The 21074-nt window shown below is 39.1% G+C and overlaps 1 protein-coding gene and 1 pseudogene across 4 annotated transcripts in view; both read right to left on the reverse strand.

Annotated features, from left to right (window-relative positions):
- Positions 1 to 21074, reverse strand: part of HS3ST5 (heparan sulfate-glucosamine 3-sulfotransferase 5) — a 209745-nt gene that overhangs the window by 62139 nt on the left and 126532 nt on the right. The window lies entirely within an intron of this gene.
- Positions 6260 to 7445, reverse strand: LOC141955621 (uncharacterized; annotated as a pseudogene).

Below are 21074 nucleotides of genomic sequence, written 5' to 3' on the forward strand. Positions count from 1 at the left end.
ATCCCTGTCATAACTGTGTAGTATATTGTTCAGTATGAAAACAGAGCTTTTTAAAAATTAAATTTTTGACAGTTTTACAATAGTTCTGCAAGCGCCCATGAAAGGACAGAAACTTTACTGGACAAAGGAAAGGCTTTTGAATTCTTGTGGTTACCCATATGAATAAAATGACTTACAAAGTTTCATACCATATGTACCTTTCTTTGCTCTGCAGTGCTGCTTTCGTCCATCCCTCCCTGTACGGTGAGCCAGTCCTTCTTGTGCTATGATAATACTTTTGTGTCTGCGATGACCTCTAGAACTGAATAGCTGTTTCATATAATTGCAAAGCTACCCCACTCTTTCCCACTAGCTTCACCTCGATCCTGAGACATGAAACAAAGAGAGATTCTCCTCACAGCCACCCTTCAGTGAGCTCAGATGTCTGAGACACAGCCAAAACTAGGTCAAACAGCCTGTTTCCACATCACATACTGACCTCTTAACAATTTTGCTCTGTGATATTCCTAGTGGTTCTTAGCACAGACATTTACAGGAAAGGAGAGGAATAAAATACTCTCCAACACTTTCTCTAATTTCAAAATAAATTGGTGACATAGTTTGAAGTTCAGACTAAAGATGTGCTAATTATACAGGGAAAAATCTAATTAAGCGAATCAGGAAAGCCATAGCAACTATTGTCACATTCTTGTATGACAGAAGCATCAATCTGGCAGTCACTGGAGCATACGCTCAATAACTGCCTGAACTCAGATCCTTTTTCATCAAGACCTGCAAAGTTAAAATGAGATACCAGCTATGACAACAGTTCAGCTTCACAGACCATATTGCATGAAGCAGCATTTCCTTCTCTCCTCTTTTCTTTCATCTGCAAAATAAATAAATATATAAGAAACCTTCTAAACAAAATACACTTAGCATACTTGTACGCTGAAAGTGTTGAAATGTTATGAAACTGATATTCCCTGCTAGTGAAAGGGGCTGAGGTTGTTAATATAATGTAATATATATTTTTTTCTTTCTGCAACATTGATTATATTCCACTGAAAAACCATTAAATTCCTGGTTAGAAGAAAATGGGAGTTTAAGAGAGAGAGTGAGAAAGTGCCAGAAAGACAACATCCCATGTCTGGAGGAGAAATGAAATTGCACCACTGATAAAAATTACCACTTCTACTGGAATTCAGCTCTTCCAGCACTCATTACTCTGACTACAGGAAGAAGTTAAAATACTGTAGTCATTTTGAGGGCCCTTCCTTCTCCAAAAATATCCCTAAAAATAGAAAGAATAATGCTAGTCTCAGATGCAGGGAAAGATGTACAGCTTGTAATGCTGTAAAGGTGTAGGACCTATTTAAATAGGTTTGGTACATATGTCTTCCCAAAGCTTTTACATTTAAAAGTTTCATCCAAACAATCTCTGGCATAATTAGCATTGCTGGTTGAAGACTAGAAGAGAATTCTAGGGAGAGTAAGATCTTTTTTTAAAAACCAGATGATATAGCTAGAAGGAATAGACCACCTTTCAGGCATAAAAGAAAGCCAATACACTTAATGTAAACACACAATGAAAAGAATGATACAGGGCAACACAGCATTTGATAGAAACCAAAACTCCCTGCAAGGCTGATGTATGTGTTGCTCCTATCCATGAATTAGCAAGCTCAGGCGTAAGTTATATGTGAAGAAGAGACTATCAATGAAGCAGTAAATTCTCAGCATTGTTTGAGCCAAGAACTAACAAAAAAATCCCAGCCTAGAGCACTGCAACATCCAGAGGAAAAAAAGAGAGATCTGAAAGCAGGGTTGGTCTGTGGCAAGGAGCACACAAGGTATTTGGTATGATATGAGAAATACAAATGAGAACTGGGCAGAATTTTGCAAATAAAAGCAATGAGACCCTGGCTAGACAAGATTTTTCAGGTCTGGTATAATGTTAATGGCAACAGTTTGCTGCACAAGGAGATGAACTGTATTAAGCTTTGACTGAGCAGCCACATTCTTCTGTGGGAAATGGTGTGCATGACACACTGGTTAGCAAAATTGCACTTATTGCTATTCTCCAAAAGACTCACCTGCACTTCCTATGAAGAAGCTAAGTGAGATGCCCTGGTTACCTATGTATGAGTCTTTACTTAAGGGCAATAGCATAAAAACCATCACAGGACTATAAATCAATTTCTGAGCATGTCTAGGCCATAAATTCATTAAACATGATGTCAGAGATGGATTTCTCTGTTCCATTTCCACTACGACATAGCAAGTGAAACAGCACAATAAAAGGACACAAATATATATTTCATAGATGAGAGCAGTTTTCTGGGTAATGTATTATAGACGATACTATCACAGACTTAGTAGATTCAGTAGTACTTGCTGCACTTTAAATCCCTCATGTTTTACCCACTCAGCTAAAATATTTCGTAACTTAAAAAACATTAGGTGCACTTATTCGCAGATGGTCTTGCAGAATAATGAAGCAAATACAGAACTGTCTTGCTGTCCTATATAGTTAGACAGATTTTATTTAATCTCCATGTGATACAGAAGCTTACTGTGAAGTATATCTTACAAAATTTGGCCCGTCATTAACCGCTGCCCAGTTTTTTGGTATCTTGGATAAGACAACTGAGTGACCCATCAGATAAAAAAGAATACAAGGTATTTTTTAACTGACAATTACATTTAATATTTGACAAAAGACAATTTAGTCACTCATGTTATTACTTAATGTAGATTCAGCCCAAGAAGCATTTCCAAAGAAAGTAAACAAAGCCAGTGCTTGCAGTCAAGTGACTGGAGACTTGTTTAAGAACATGTTGCTAATCCATGTACCATGCTCCAGAGGAAGAAGTCAAACAAATGTAAATGCATTAGCATACTGTGATAAAAATTAGGATGTATCAATTCCACATTAATTCATTTAAGTATAGGCAGGAGACTCTCAGTACATGAAAGGGAGAAGGTCATTTACATATTACTGCTTCTCAGGGACATCAAATCTTGAAAAGCTGTTGCAAGGAGTACTTATGTCAGTATATAAAATGGAGAAAAGATGCTGAGAAGCCTTTGAACTCAATCAGAAAGAAAAATATTTGTGGTGGTATCAGCACAGTCACCAAGTTTTGCCCTGGTAGAAATCCACGACTGTCAAAGGCAAACCAGAAATGCTGTGGCAGTTGCCAATAAAGGACACAGTTCTTCTCTAGCAGAGATGACAGTATGCTACAGTCTCCTAAAATATGAGTTAATTTAGAAGTAGACACTTTACATGAGTCAAGTGGATAAAAGTACCAAACTGTTTTTTAACTGAGGAGATACTAACTTACATGTGTTACAAGAAACAAAGATTGCTGGTCTGCCAAAAGAAATGCTTTGCTATCTGTAAGGAACAAACACATGTATATGACCTAATTTTAGAGGTGAAAGATATAGTATCATGATCACTAGAATTAGAAATAATTATTTCTATCCTTTGCTTCACTACTTTGGCTTGGTCTGGCTGACAAAAAATCAAAGTGAGTAAATTGTCCTTGTTGATCACAGCATCCCCTGGCTTGATCACTTTGTCAAGCCTGCACTTCTATGTAACAAAAGGTAGCATCAGTTTGGTATTTTTTATATTAAAGATGAACAAAACCATTTGGATTGTATTGGATTGTCACAGTTATTATCTGGAACTTACATTCTAAGAAGTGTGAAACCCTCTTATAGTAATTTTAAGGCAAATGATGAATTTGCTACTGAGACTCTGCTGCACAAAATAGCTACCTCTCAGTACCTAAGACATTGCTCTCAGGAGTCACTTCCCATTATGACCTCCAGGACAACAGCTCCAGTTATTTACAATCAAATAAGCAAATAAATGAATATTAGTTAAATGTTTGCTATAAAAAAATTACATCTGTAGCACACTAGAAAGAAGACAAATCTATGAAATACTTCCTTAATTAAATTAAAGAAACCTGATCCTTGCTGTATGGGTGTGAGGGTTTTGACTGGGATAGAGTTAATTTTCTTCATAGCAGCTAGTATAGGTCTGGTTTAGATTTCTGCTGAAGTAGCGTTGATAATTCAGGGATGTTTTAGTTACTGCTGAGCAGTGCTGACACAGAGTCAATGCCTTTTCTGCCTCTCACCCCACCTCACCAGCAAGGAGGCTGAGGGTGCCCAAGAAGCTGGGAGGGGACACAGCTGAGACAGCTGACCCCAACTGACCAGAGGGCTAATCCATACCATAATGGCATCATGCTTAGCATATAAACCTGGGGGAAGAGGAAGGAAGGGAGGACATTTGGAGTGATGGCGTTTGTCTTCCCAAGTAACCGTTATGGGTGATGGAGCCCTGCTTTCCTGGAGATGACTGAGCACCTGCCTGCCGATGGGAAGTGGTGAATGAATTCCTTGGTTTGCTTTGCTGGCATGCATGGCTTTTGCTTTACCTGTTAAACTGTCTTTATCTCAACCCATGAGTTTTCTCACTTTTACTCTTCTCATTCTCTCTCCTACCCTCTTTGGGGGGGGAGAGTAAGCAAGTGGCTGTGTGGTGCTTAGTTGCTGGCTGAGGTTAAACCATGACAATAGACTTGTACCCAACATAGCAATGGATGACAGGATCATATAGTTTATTAATTATTCTCCACTATCTGGTTTCAGGGTAGGTTCTTCCTGATTGTCAGCAAACCCATTAGTTATCATGCCAATCATCAGCTGGGCAAAAGTTTATGTCTAAACAGGTGACTCTTTCCCCCACCTACAGTGGTTAAAATGACACGTTTTCTTCAAGGTAACAAACACATTGTTTAAGATAGGCAGGACCCCTCTATAGATGAGTCCTTAATGAAGTGTTAACTCCTAGTCTCTTGTAAAACAGCTTTTAGGTTTCTTCTCCAATGTTTTCTGCTGTATCACATTCTTCAGGACATTTTTTTTCGCAGGGGACTCTTCCAGGAGATCTTTCTGTAATGTCATATACAACATGTTAAATTCATTCTGCTTTTAAGATATTTGTGGGTTTTTTCCAAAGCTGACCCCTATAGGAAGACATGATTATCAGTCTCAAACATTTATACCCATATGCTGGAATATATGCCACAGTTATTCTCTCCAAGGAACTAAAAGGTTATTAGAAGACTGGAAGCAACGACCAGCTGCAGTAGTGCTTGTTTTCTTCTAACCCAGCAAGGGAGAGAGGGGGAACTGTGTCTGGATGACTAGTAAGTGGCACTAGAAAGTATTGCTGTGGGTCTTAGAAGGAATACACTCAGCTGTATACTTACAGCATTACTTATTATCTGAGACTTTAAGTATTTAAGTATTTAAATATCTAAGCATTCCATTTTAAAGGTGTCATCACATGGATGCATTGTTTAGCTGTATTGTGTGAGATATCTTCTGTTCTTGTTGCACTGGAATGTTTTTGGAACAAATTTTAGCCAAAGTCCTCTAGAGGTCTCTTATTTGTGACATTTCTTAATTCATTATCATTCTCATTTAAATTAGAGCAGTTCTTCCTTGGACTGATGAAATAGAGTAATGCACCACAGGGAGCTAACAGCTGTGAGGTTTTAGAGGAAATATGCACATCTGCATAAAAGAAAGCCAATGACAGCAGAAATACAAAGTCAGTTCCATATATCCCCTGCATTACCAATGAACAGGCAACAAGGACCAGCCACCTTCTTTCACCTCTGCTGCCAGAGACCCAGCATGCTCAAACTTTCACACATGTGGTGGAAGTGACAGCACAGTCCTTTAACTCCAAGAAAGGCCCACATTTCTGGGAATAACATCCTTAAATACTCATAGGTTGCCTCAGAGACTGTGATGTGTGGTCTCTCATTTCAGTCATTATTTTCCAGGATGTGAAGACAGGCTGGGTATTGTACTTCACTTGTTCTTATGAAAAAATACAGCATTTTAAACCAGGAAGTGATGTATCAGACATGAAGGAAGAAGCTTTATCCAAGGTGTGGACACATCACCTCTGGAGGCACTCCCAGGGCACAAAGTAACACTGCACAAAATCAGAAATTGATATAAAGGGCTCATGGGAGCAATAATTTGGGTACTCTGTGGGCCACCATAAGAAATTCCCACAAAGCAGCACAGAGCTACAGAGGCAGATTGTCACAGTACCAATCACTCCCACACCAGAAGACCCTTTTGATATTACACAGAATCACAGAATCACCTAGGTTGGAAAAGACCTTGAAGATCATCCAGTCCAACCATCAACCCAACATTAACAAGTTCCCAACTACACCATATCCCTCAGCGCTAAGTCAACCTGACTCTTAAACACCTCCAGGGATGGGGACTCCACCACCTCCCTGGGCAGCCCATTCCAACACCCAACAACCCGTTCTGTAAATAAGTACTTCCTAATACCTAGTCTAAACCTTCCCTGGTGCAACTTCAGGCCATTACCTCTTGTCCTATCGCTTGTTACCTGGTTAAAGAGACTCATCCCCAGCTCTCTGCAGCCTCCTTTCAGGGAGCTGTAGAGGGCGATGAGGTCTCCCCTCAGCCTCCTCTTCTCCAGACTAAACACCCCCAGTTCCCTCAGCCGCTCCTCGTACAACCTGTGCTCCAGACCCTGCACCAGCTTCGTTGCCCTTCTCTGGACACGCTCGAGTCATTCAATGTCCTTTTTGTAGTGAGGGGCCCAAAACTGAACACAGGAATCGAGGGGTGGCCTCACCAGTGCCGAGTACAGGGGTCAGATCCCTTCCCTGTCCCTGCTGGCCACGCTATTGCTGACACAAGCCAGGATGCCATTGGCCTTCTTGGCCACCTGGGCACACTGCTGGCTCCTGTTCAGCCGGCTGTCAGTCAACACCCCCAGGTCCCTCTCTGACTGGCAGCTCTCCAGCCACTCCTCCCCAAGCCTGTAGCGCTGCTGGGGGTTGTTGTGGCCCAAGGGCAGCCCCCAGCATTTGGCCTTATTGAAACTCCTCCAGTTGGCCTCAGCCCATGGCTCCAGCCTGTCCAGGTCTCTCTGCAGAGCCTCCCTGCCCTCGAGCAGATCAACACTCCCACCCAACTTGGTATCATCTGCAAACTGACTGAGGGTGCACTCGATCCCCTCATCTAGATCATCAATAAAGATGTTAAACAGGAGTGGCCCCAAAGCCGAGCCCTGGGGGACACCACTCGTGACCGGCCGCCAACTGGATTTTACTCCGTTCACCACAACTCTTTGGGCCCAACTATCCAGACAGTTTTTTACCCAGCAAAGTGTGTGCCCATCCAAGCCGCGAGCAGCCATTTTCGCCAGGAGAATCCTGTGGGAAAAGGTGTCAAAGGCCTTACTAAACAACATCCACAGCCTTTCCCTCATCCAATAAGCAGGTTGCCCTGTCGTAGAAGGAGATGAGGTTTGTCAGGCAGGACCTGCCTTTCATAAACCCATTCTGACTAGGCCTGACCGCCTGGTTGTCCATTATACGACTTTTAATGGCACCCGAGATGACCTGCTCCATCACCTTCCCTGGCACCAAGGTCAGACTGACAGGTCTACAGTTTCCTGGATTGTCCTTTCTGCCTCTCTTGTAGATGGGTGTCACATTTGCCACCCTCCAGTCCATCGGGACCTCCCCAGTTAGCCATGACTTCAGGTAAATCATGGACAGTGGCTTGGCGAGCACATTTGCCAACTCCCTCAGCACCCTTGGGTGTAACCCATCCGGTCCCACAGACTTGTGTGCATCCAAGTGGTGCAGCAGGTCTCTGACCACCTCCTCTTCAACTGTGCTGACCTCAGTCTGCTCTCCCTGCCCATGTCCCAGCTCATGAGGCTGGTGTCCAGGGAACAGCCAGTTCCACTGCTAAAGACTGAGGCAAAGCAGGCATTGAGCACCTCAGCCTTTTCCTCATCCTTAGTTACCATGTTTCCCTCTGCATCCAATAAAGGACGGAGATGTTCCCTAATCCTCCTTTTGCTGTTAATGAATTTATAGAAACATTTTTTATTATCCTTAACAGCTATAGATAAGTTGAGCTCTAGCTCTCCCTGCATAACTTCACTACATCCTTATAGTCTTCATGAGAGACCTGGCCCCTCTTCCAAAGGTCATAGATTCTCCTTTTGTTCCTGAGATCCAGCCAAAGGTCCCTGTTTAGCCAGGCTGGTCTCCTTCCCCACCTGCTTGTTTTTCGGCACATGGGAACAGCCTGCTCCTGTGCCTTTAAGGCTTCTCTCTTGAAGTATATCCAGCCTTCCTGGACTCCCATTTCCTTCAGGGCAGCCTCCCAAGGGATTTTGTTAATCAGTCTTTTGAACAGGTCAAAGTTCATACTGAAAAATTCATCACATCTCAACCAGGCAACATTTTTGTTTCTGTTCTGATTCTTGTTGAGGAGAGATTGATATTCATTTGGGGTTTGAGGAAAAAATTATCTGTTGAACTGTCCTTTGATTCAGGCTTGAAGTTACTACTGCAAGAATGCTATTAATAAATGTGTAATCAATTTAAAGCAACTGCAGCCCAGAGGACTTTCTTTAAAGACCACTCTTAGAGCATAGGAAAATGTTCAGAATTTTCTTGGCTCTGAGGAAACAGACTGGAGTCAGTCAACACCTTTTTGCTTTGTTGTGATGAACACCTGGAAATTAAAAGCTGTAGCTGGTCTGTCAACATGTAAACAGGCTGCTAATATGTAGACTTTTCCTGATAACACCCATGATAGGCTGGGCACTGTCTGAGCAGTAGAAGGCACCTGACCTGCCTTGCAGAGCACTCAGGAAGGTGCTGAGAAAGCAGGATACAAGTGCCTCCAAAGCAGAAGTGGGGTGTTCTGGCAGACACCTGCTACATCTTTCACTTATGCTGCGTTGACCCATATTTTGTAAAGAACCTGTATAGGGTAGCCTTAGATACAGGCAGCTGAAATGCGCTCTGGGAGTTTATTAGACCACTGCCTGACCGTTATTCCCTAAAACCTTCTTGTGATAAACTAGTAAATATGTGATCTACACCTGGACATAATTTTGTTTAGCAAAGGCCTGACATAAAATAGCAGGGAGGTATTAAATGAAGAGATGAAATTATATAGTGCAAACAGTGAGAGAAATCCTGTGTTACTTTAATTTCTCTGCAAGGAATGAAAGAAGGAATAACAATCATAAGCATTTTCAGGTGCTGTATTCGAAAGAAACAATGCAGGCATTGCACTGGTCAGTGATAAGTAAGTTTTAGTATCCTAAAAGGGAAACAGCTGGGATGGAAGCAATAGTTCCAACCATAAAAATAGAAAGTAAATGATAATGGATATTTAATTAAAGCTTAAACCAATTTCCTTAAATAGCCTAAAGTTTACACATGTAAGCTGTACCTTAATTTTCCCTAAGGAAGGCCTATAAATGCTTTGAGTTAAAATCTGAATCAGCTGCAACGAAAAGAAATCAGGAGATATTACTTTTTTTCAGTTTTGGAAGGAGGACCTTTCTGTCATGTACTGGTTCTAACAGCATGGGTACTTCCCATATTATCTAAAGAAAAAAGGTAAAGTAATTGACATTGTCATTGAGCTAAAGGCATTAGATCAATGTTAGCTTCAGAGTTCCCATAATTCTTGCAGGTTTAAGGTTTAAATGTCATTGCTGAATATAAAGTGTATCAAATGTAGATGATTTGAGTATTAATTCCTCATTATTGTGGAATGGATGATTAACTTTATTAAACCTTCACCTGAATTTCTTTGGCAGGGCATTGAAAATTTATCATAATTCTCATTTTCTTTAAAAGTCCAGGTAAAGATAATAGAAGCATGATGAGTGTTCAAACTTAAATGTTGCTTATTTATATAGTTTATAGAGATAAGGATGTCTATTTTGTGATGTGAAATAATAAGGAATTTTATGTATTCCATTTTGAACAGTTGTTATAATTCCTGTTAACAAAATCTCTTTAGTTCACAGAAGATGATATGCTATTTAAACAAGACCAGTATAATATGTAAATCAGCATGTATGAAATAAAAAGGGGAAAATAAATCCTGGTACTGGCATATTTCCTTCTGAACCTCTGCAACAAATTAGAAATAATTCTAAAGAAAGGGTTATCTTTTACTAGATGACACTTCTATGAAATTGTTTCAGCTTTTCTCTATAGTGCGGGAAAGGAATCATTACAAATAGGATACAAGTGACCTACAGACGATAAATCTCCTCTTAGCGGTTTCTTTGTGTTTAGCTCTTGAGGTCTCATATTTAAGAAATAACATAATTTTAGATATGTTTACTTATATTAAATTTAGAAGTAATTACTGCAAAAATATGTAAGCCTTGATGTTACTGCCACAACCATTTCATATTCATTATTTATGAAATGGCATACAAAGCGTACTAAAGCTTTGATCATCAGAAGGGCTAGATATATCTGGCCTCTGTTGGTTTTGGCTGGCGATTGTCTACAGTAATCTGTTTATATTTGACACTATCACAGTGCTCTAAGAAACTAATATACAGCAATATTAGGCAACTACAATGACTATGGGATGGAAATTTCCATTTGTTCTGGCAAATATTCATCAACTCTGCGATGACAGAAAACATAATCACTGTAATTAGGTTGTTCAATATACAATGAATTTCAGCTCATCCTCCTTAGCTGGATTTTCTGCAGTTCCGCCTACTCTAACTCAAATGTATTTCTTTTTTTGCCTTCTACAGAGGTCTTTGTTATGTCAGTGATTCTGTGAGATGCTTTGGAATAGCCGCTAGTCATACTCAAACAATTAGATATTCTAATATCAAAAGTTCACTAATTCTTAATATCACTACAACTACTTCACTTTGTGATTTGACCATCCATATAGTTTATTGGATTTGGTGGATTAGAAGATGCTTATTCTGGTTGCCACATATAGCTTTTAGAGTTTTCTCTAAAAGAACTTTCATTGACATTAATAAGCTTTGGATCAGGAATTTTGGACTGTTAGTCGAATATCTTTAAGAATAACATGAGGATATCTGGACTAATTTACTAATAATGTCTACACTTGGGAAATATAGGGAAATCAGAGACAGAAATGGAGAATTTTCTGCTGAGGTTATTTGAAAAAACTAGTTCTCAAATGCCAGAGTCCCGAGGTCATGGTAATGGCAGTAGCACAAGAAGTCAGACAGAACAGAAATTTAGCAGGTCCAGGAGAGACTCTTGCAGGAAAGCAAAGAGTGCTCAGACAAGGGCAGGTAGCATGCCCTGGGCAGCAGCAGCTCCTGGCTCTAACATCACCTGCTCCTGAGCTGGCTGGAAGATTTTGAAAGGTGTAAAATTAAACGAAAAAAACCCAGCACCAAAACCCCGACTGAAACCCAACCTTTTTTTGGATTAAAAGACAAAAAAAACTCAGCTTAAATTTTAATTCTCTGATTCATCTTCAGCACATTGAAATGTGGTTAACAGTAGCAAGTGTTCATACTAGATAAGGGAATTGTTGCTACTCATATAATTATGCTGTTTCTATAGCTGAGTCTGGCAGTGAGACAGAGCAAGACATAGCATCACCCTATTAGGACAGTTAGTGCTTTAGACAAGAATCCATTTTCCAGTGATCAGAGATGCAGTTTCTATTACTTCTTCTGTGTAAGATAAAACATCAATGACACAAACATTTTCCAAAAGACAAGTTGCTTTTAAATCCTTTTTTGCAATGCTGATGTTTCTAATTATAAAACTCCAACAAAGAAGACAAGTGTGAAGATCAAGAAGTAGTGCATACAAATAGCATCTTTAATCTGTACCTGTAATAGGAACTGAGTACTGCAGAGATATATTTTTTTTGATGACTCAGACAAATATTTTCCTAAATAAATTCATTAGTTTGGGGGTTTTTTGCTTTTTTTTTTACCTAGCATAACGTCTTCAGAAATCTCAACCTTCAGAGTAACGTTCGTAAATTGTACACAGTAAGTAATCTGGGGTACTCAAGAAAGTTTTATTTCAAAACACACACCCCACGTGTGAAAAAAACCACTGCTGTGGACTCATGCATGCCATCTGCTGGCACTTTCTAAACCTCTTGTAAGCACATTCATGTTTTGTGGCCTCTCCAGTGTTTTTCCCAGCGACACAAAACACTCCCAGTACCTGCCAAGGTGAACCACTATTACAAGTGTCCCCAAAAGGCAGCATATCCTCACCTGGGTGCCCAGCTCCTGAGCTCTCCAAATTTAACAGCCACTTTCAAAAGAATTTCTTTGCCTGAATTTCTTTCTCTTTAAAACTCTTTTGTAATAATGCTGGTATAACTATTTCTTGTGCTAGTGGAAAAGGTGTTTTAAAAATACTAGTTAGTATTTACACATTCCTTCATAAAAAATATTTTATTTCAGTGTGATTCAGTGTCATACACATACATCCATCTGTGTGGGTAAACTGTTTTCAGTATATAGAACATGCATGCTTGGTGCCAGTGATTTATAAAATCTTGTGAGAGTAAAAAATGTTGAAAAAGGCATGCTGACATAATGGAGAATTACATTTGCAGACGGTAGTTGCTTTCAAGACTACATTTTATGTCTTTTCAATCACTTTAATAATATGGCAGTTAATTACAATTTTAAATGTATGCACTTGCAGTTAAAAAAACTTTTTTGTGAATACGTACAAAAATAAGTGTCTATGCATGAATATGAAAATGCATGTATTTATATAAAGTAAGGTGTGGTTGTTTGCATGTCTGTGCGTTTGTGTAAGGCAAGTAAACCAGCAATGTCTGAACAATTTTGAGCACCACTAGAATTTTCTTGTATTTAAAGGTATGAATATACACACATACACACACACATATACGCAGGCCATCATATAATACCCCTCTCTGTGTTGTTAGACTGCAAAGTAAGCAGCTGAGTCCTGTGTAACAGCAGGTAAGCTGAACTGCTTGCTGCTCTTCCACACACACCCAACCACTATTCTTCAGGAAAGGACTGAAACCTGCTTGATATTCTTATTCAGCAGTGGCAGTAATCACTGGTAGCAAAGTTTGTAAGAGGCTGAAGTGGTAATTTAAGAGAAGCACCACATAGCAAAGTTTCCATTGGATGAGGAAAATGTGTCGTTGTAAGATGAACAAAATAAATGGACTTCTCAGTCCTGTCTGTACAAACAGACTGCTGTGTTCTGGGGATGGGAACAAGGGCTTGTGCTCTCAGCTCCTACATGAATGCACCAATCTTATATAAACCATTTACCATATATTAATTTCTAGTTCATCAGAAAGGGTATCAACAGGGATGCAGAAAGGCCTTGGTTCAGCCAACAACTGGAAGTGAGTTAAAAACATCTGTATCTCCTCTCCTATATCTTGTCATCGAACTGTCTCTTCTTTGTGTCTGTTTCATGGACTCTTGGAAGTAGAAACTGTGCTTATTTGGTTTTTTTGCAAGCGACTGATGAAGTTGTTAAGGCTAAGCAAGGAGAAAATAAAAAGTCAAACATATATTCAAGGGTAATTCCATGTAAAGAAAATATTGCAACACTCAAAGCAATGCAAGGAGGTCTGAATCATGTTTCTTGAAATGTAAGACATGGCTTCCCTGAGCCAGCCAGTCACTCTACGTCTAACTATGTCAGTCTGTGTAAATTCAAAGATTAAATGACAAATGTACCAGTTTAGAAATTGTAATAGTGGTTAAGCAGAGTAAAAAATTATTCAAAATTAATCTCTTAAAATACTAGCATATGAGAAATAAACAATCAATAAATTCTACAACATGCACTGAAGAAATAGGGCAAAAGCGTAAATCTTCTAATCTCTGCCCCTCAGTCTTCCTCCCACAGTATTCCAACAATGAAAGTCTTACTTTTTGGATTTGCTTGTTCTACTTAGGTTATCTCTGAAATGGAAAAATAGCACACACTGAACTTACATCGGTTTCTGAAAATGAATATATTATATGCCTTTAAGAATTGGTTTGATAATCTTATGAAACATTAAAGTTAAGCCTCTTATTAAGACCATATTTAGAAAAATGTCACAGTGACACATTTCTGGGAATCATAATTAAGAGAAAAGAGGCTGACAGAGAAGACATTATTCTTCACAGAGGAATAGAAGTAACATAAAATAATTTTTCTGTTACTTATATAAATCATTTGGTGCAATTATAAGGGTGTTCAAGGATTAATATTGGAATGTTAGAATGATAACATTTAAAATAATTGCTTTTGTTCCTTTAATCTCCTACTTTCATTGTTCTTTCATCTTCTGCTTAAATCCAAATGTCTGCATTTGAAAACTTTTAAAAACATTTCACCAGAAAAGCTCATGGTGATATATTATCTAACTTTCATTTCTGTCCTGAGGCTATCGTGTTTGACAGTGACAGAAAATAGTTTCAAGGACAATATAATGACAGAGATGGAATAAATTAAAGGAACGTATAAACTACTTAGTTGCAGAAATAATTTTCTCTTGTTCTAAAACTGTAGTCTGGAATAAATATTTTAGACTGGAAAAAAATGGCTTTAAACCATTAGTGGGCTTTTAAAAAGCTGCTACTATTTAATTCACTGATAGCCATATTTTGAAAGAACATTTCTAACATTATCCAATTACTACTTTCTCTGTAAACTATAAAATTTGAGTGAAAAGTTGATTACGTATATATTCTGAAAGTAATTAATCACACCATCAGCAGTGTCTTGCTAAACAGGCATAAATCTGAGGGATTAATTAAAATACAATGGTTGTTTTTTCAGTGCTGAAATACAGCAGATAATCTTCCACTTGCTACTTCTACAGAGGCTAAAGCTTCTGCCATGTGCCACGGTGGAGCTGAGGGCAGCAGACTTTTGCCTTGATAGTTGCAGGCCTTTTTCACACCTTTTTCCTCCCCTCTTGATACCACATGCCATGACCTTCTAAAGTGGTTCATATGATTTTTAGGTGATGGGAACCTCTCCTAGCTGAAGGATGTGTCCCTCGGTTATCACTGTGTTGAGTGACATGCCTCTGTGACACAGACAGGGCTCTTGCTGGCTCTCTGCTAGGTTGTGTTCTTGCTCTGAAATCCTGTTAATGCCTTCTTGTGGCTCAAGAGCCGTCCAAAGGTAGGTTTAGCCATCCAGGTGGAAAAGCTTTAGGTGTACGTGGGGTTTACAAAAGCAAAATCTTCAGTACCTTGGGGGTTCAGGTGACAGAGTTAGGCTGCAGATTCTTCTAAGACAAGTTCTTCTTGCTTTACCAGCTGATGTTGGTACTTTGAGGTTCTCCTCAAATGTGGCAGCACTGTCACACGCAAGGACTTCCTTTGGTTAGGAGTTTCAATGCTGGGCCCATAAGACAGCCAGAAATACCTTGTATGATTTAAAGTGTAATGAAACACAGAGTTGTGCTTCTGGGGTGAATTGCTTGAGCAAAACAGAAGGAAACACTGAACGCAGGGGTAGGTGCAAAAATCTCAGCCCCAGCACAGAGATGGCTCATGCAATGGGCAGGTACCTGCATGACCCTGGGAACGTGAAAACAAAGCTAAGAAAAATTACTCAAGAGTTAATCAGATATGTTCCAATAACCAATGTGTACCAATTGGGTCCAAACTCACTAATAACTTTGAGAGGTGTGGCTTTATTTCAGGCCTGAAGGTTGGCTTTACTAATTTTTGTGCTTTAAACAGTCTGCTGACTGGGTTGCGGCTACAGCAAAGTAAAACTAGAGGTTGGGGGTTAATGCATTCTCCTGCATAGAGGAAATATTTAAATTCCCTAAGGCCAAAGTCATTTGGTGCATGTGCAAAAACGTAAAAAATGAATCAAGAACTTTAAAAATGGAAATAAACAACAACTACCGAAAGACTTTCGGCACCTCAGAAGGGGTAAACAAATGTGGATGTCCTTTTTTTAAAAAACATTTGTGTGGAAGTCCCCATGTCTACTTTCTGAAATTCATTGCAAGTACTTTATTGTTTCTAGCTGTCATGACCGGGCTGATTTAACCCAGTGTGTCTATTATCCTTTAGCTCTTTTGAAAGTCTCAACTATAATTAATACTTTGTAAGGTAACAGCAAATGTGACTGTTTATTACTTTAAAACCAAATATAAATATTTACTAGCTAATATACCAAAATTGATTAATGATGTCAGGTAGCTAAGTTTACACACTTAAAGAAACCTGATATTAAATGCTGATTTAATACTCAGTGTTTTCTTTCTATGCATATCAAATGGAGCACTCAGCGTGAATTACTGACTGCTTTTGAAAACGTAAACCTATATGTCTTTCAACTCTCTGATTAATATACATAAAGGTAGCAGTATGCAATTCTTTTCAGAGTGGCTATGTTTACAATGCCTAGATTAAATAATTTTGAAGGTGTTATGAAAAAAAAAAAAAGTCAACAAAACCAAAGCAAAACAAACTGAACCTGGAAGTGTTTTAGAAAGAGTTATTAATTTCTTTACACGCTTAGATTTATTCTGCTTTCAATAAAAACACCAAGTAGAAAAGATAAAAGATAAAGAAACAAACTTTCACGAAGACAAGCTTATGTTGGGGAATCACGGCACAACTTTTAACTACTGTATGACTACATAATTACATAAATGAATCCTGCTTCTTTTCATGCTATATTCCCACAAAGCCTTGCCGTTTCCTCAAGTGCCATACCCTTTCTATTTTTCTTAATGCTTCCCCAGTAGCAGCCTAAAAGGGTTTTAAATAACTTATGCAAGCCTTTTTTTTCCTTTCCTCTTTCTTTTTTTTTTGAAATTAATCACCTATAAAACTGCATATTCTCTAGATACTATGGGATGAGGATTGCCCCCATTTTGCATAAATTGCTTTTTTTGTTACTATTATAAGGCTTATAGGCTCAGCTCCTTGTTAACATGGCTCACAATAAAATTGAGTTTGCTCAGGTCACACTAGAGACTAACACTTGCCCAAAGATATTTCTGCACTTATTGCCTTTTATCCCTGAGAAATCCTCCTTACTGAGCAATAACATTGTTAAATTTGCATCCAGTTCACCTGAGTTTGCAATCAGGGGACATTTCTAATGTACTTCCTTCTCTTAGTTTCACATGGGCCTTGACTTTCACTTTCTAATTTCTTTTGTCTGACTGACAGCTCAGCAGCAGAGGAAAGAGGAAGCTTTTCATCCATCCATCCATCCATCCATCCATCCATCCATCCATCCATCCATCCATCCATCCACCCACCTACCCACCCGATAAACTTCCCATGACCTTCAGGCTTTTTTCCTTTTAAGTTCTGCTGTAATTTTGGTTATGATTATCCTTCCTGAGCAATGACAAAGGTTGAAATGAAGACCCTGGCAGGGGTAAGGCTAGGTTGGACCCTGCTCAGGGTGGGACCTGCCTCCCTGGCTACCTGTTGGATGGTGGCAGTAGGATCCAAGAAGCTGATGTTTCCTTCCCAAAGCCTGAGGTATCGCTATTGCTTTCCCTGTACCATCAGAAAAAAAAATACTGAATGTCACCTAAAATAAAGGTATAGACATTCCTCTACATGTGACTGCATACAAAAGAGTGTTTCCTAATTTGTTTTTCTGTTTCTATTCAAACAAGAGGAGCTGCAATTCTTGTAGAAATCAGGCCTTTTGATTTTAGTGACTTCTTACTCTGTTTTCTAATCAGTATCCTGCTTTAAACAACTATCCTTCAGTTCTAGAACAATTCTGTTACAGTGACAATTCAGATATGCTTAATATTGAGTGTATGCTTTTCTCCAACTTTCCCTTTATTTACAAAATGCAATATATAAAAAAATTATGAATTCCTAGCTTTAATATGCATAACACTAAAATTCCCACCTCTCACCCTCCTCAACACATGGGATAAACTCTAATCTCTTTTTGAACCAATATGTACTACAAGAAGAAAGTACACTCAAGTGAGAAAAAAAAATCTTGATGCTCAAATAAGCAAGATATGTATATTCATATATTCACAAAGAGATTCAGCAATGTTTTTAAAATGAGAGAGTTCTGGAGATTTTCCAGCCATCTTCTGGCACTATCAGTAGGGAATATTTCAAACTGCTGTTTCTTCATCATAAATGCAGAGTCACTATTAAGTGGCACCCAGGAAGATAGGTGAGCTGATGGGTCTTGCTTGGTTCACTGTATGATGATCAGATCATAGGAGTGTAAACAATTTTTACATCTAGTGATGATATAAGACAAATTTACAGAAAATAAATAAACCATTAATTTTACTACATTATCAGCTTAACTAGTATCAAGAAAACGTGTCTTGTAGACTGAAATCAACAAATGAAATATATCTTGTTAGTAACTGTGTCAATCTTCTAATCAATTCTAATTCGAGTTTACAGAATAATGCTAACCACTGCAGAAAACAGGGCACACACAGAAAGGCATTCTGTAATACTGGGAAAGGAGGCATTCTACACTCAGATGGAGAAAAAGAAAAGTTAGATAACTCTCTCTATACATCCTTTCACTCACACATTGCAAGTGTGAAAAGGATATCCGAGCATCATTTGACACATGCTCTGAAGAGCAACTTTTAAAAGAAAAAAGTCATTTTTTGTCACATTCAAGAGTTTTACAAGTCTGAGGGAAAAAGCTGAAATCGGACAGTGGCACACAACAGATGGGTTGAATTTCACTTTATACTTCTAATAGGAATGACAGTTTTCTTAAATGAAATCTTTCTGTAATTAAGTTCTTTATAAAACCTAACAAATATATCTTAACGATGCCCACGCAAGGTGAGAGTATTGCTAGCGTTCCCCTAAGACAGGGAACTGACTACAGAGGTTCAGGATGAATTGTCAAAAGTATCAGCTAATTTGAAAGTTAGTTCAAGAAGGATGCAATCTGGCCCTATTGTGCTGGCATCCTCAGAGGAGGGTACCCGTGAACTTGAGATGAAGTTGGAAATTGTTCACCATTTCTGTCAATCAGACCCCAAGTCTTTCTTTTTGCATAGCCAAATGGTGTGAACTGAGAGTGAAATGCACTTAGGTGACAGCTGTGAGAACTTAAATTTTAGTCACCTGCCCACCATCACCAGGAAAACTGTGGCAGAAGCCAGAAGAAATGTAATGTAGAGTCTTCTCTCTAGGTACGTCTTCTGGAATAGAGTTGAAGCAATTTAAGAAGTTGCCCTTCCCTGCTGTTATGACATCCACAGTTACACTGTTTATAAATACCCTCATCAAGAGTTTGAGACTGTTTCGGCACAAAGTCAGTGGAATTGTTTTATACTGCCAGCAGTGAATGCAACTCAGTTGTGGAGGCAGAAATCTCCAGCTAAGGGTAGTAATGAACAGCTGGTGGGTAGTAACTGCTAAAATTGCTCTACCAAATTTTGAAACCTCAAGGTGCTTTAATTTTTACTTCCTGCATTTTTCTGCCTTAAGCTGTCATGTAAATTCCACTTTTACCACATATAAGACAGACATCCTACAGAGATTAACGTATTTTTACTGTGTACTACTTGCTTGTTCTCAGTGCGTACTCTCTTCTGTGCAGTAAACAAAGTAGAGGTCTGAAAAAAATAGTATGTCATCATGAACTAAAGACTGTGCTGTAACGCATACACTCAAGGGGAGTAAATTAGTGCTGCATTAAGCTACCCTAGTCCCTGGATGCTTACCATTTCAGGACAAAAACCTGTCATTTCTCTATGCACCCTCACTTTTCATGGCAGAAAGCTTGGACTTGTGGGTAGGAAGCATGCTGTAGTGTTCTTGCCTCTGCATGGGAGTGCAGGGAGGTGCACTGGAGCATGCAGCAGCATCTCCGAATCACTGCAGCTGAGGAGCAGGTTCCCTGTGTGGCATAAGTTTTTTCTCCTTGCTCTAAGCATGTAACTGAAACCGGATTTTGCTCTACTTCGTGGAGGTCCCACCAGGGAACACTTCACTAGGTGGAACAAACAATTTAACTACATTTAAAGAAATGCTGGACTAAAAAATGGTGGCTTTAGTTCTTGCTGATTGTCCTTCTGCTACTGTGCCTTACACTTGCCTTCAGCAAGCCCTTGCCTCACTCTGCAGCAACACTCCCATGGGCTTCACTGCTTCTGCCATTTAAAAAAACTAACCTTTTCACTTTCCCCTGACCATCGTGCCCCAGATTTTATATGCTGTAAATGCTTGTTTGTGTGCTCTCCCAGCATTCATCTCTGTTCAGAATGATTCTTCACAATCTGTAGTAAATAATAGAAGGAAAATGCTCTGTAAGCAGATGCCCATTTTATTTATGTTTTCATATAATTCGATCACAGTCCTTTTGTGCCTTGAAACTTGAAAAATCCACATTAATAACACATCTGTAGGGTTACAGAGGTACATCTGAAAGTGCCAATTCACTTTTATTTGCACACTATACTAGAGAAGCAAAAGGCCAGAGGCAATAGAACGAGGAAGACTGAAATGTTGTTTGCAGTTCAGTCTGCCCTTGTCTTTTCAAAAGGCTAAAATTGTTATTATTCTCCCACACAGTAGCCCTATGGATTTGTTTGTGTCTTGACTTGTGAGCTTCCTATTTATGCCTTTTCCTGAGTTTTGTCATTTGCCTTGCTCACAGAGTCTGACTGGAAAAGCTGCAACAGGCAATTGCAAGGGTTGCTAAATATTATGAACATGATCCTATAATGCATCTGGCCGTGCACTGCACTATATAAGCTTGTTACCTGTTTCTATGGGGGACGCCCTGAAGAAATCATCCTAAAAGAGTCAAAAGAATATCTACCAATGACATCTGAAAAAAAAAAAAAATCCTCTAATGAAACTGGGACAGCTAAGAAACATGCTGAATGGAAGCAAAGGTCTTTATGCAATGAGTGATTCCAGCAGCTGGGGTGCTAAGAAGCCCAAGGATCACAGGACAGATAACATTGCAGGGATGGCAGAAGCGAGCAATGGATGAGTTGGAATGACTCATGTGTTTGCAAGCCCTGTTCCCTGTTAGCAGTGTACTTACTCATACAGAGTTTATCTTATGTGTTCTTTGTTACTTTCATTCATTTTAACCTGCAGGCTGTAAACACATTTGTTATGAAAAGAATAAAATTACACAAACTCTGTGTGAAGCCCCTGAAATCTTGCTACAGGACTATTCATCACCTTC

Source organism: Athene noctua, chromosome 1, assembly GCF_965140245.1.
Source record: "Athene noctua chromosome 1, bAthNoc1.hap1.1, whole genome shotgun sequence".
NCBI classification, from domain to species: domain Eukaryota; kingdom Metazoa; phylum Chordata; class Aves; order Strigiformes; family Strigidae; genus Athene; species Athene noctua.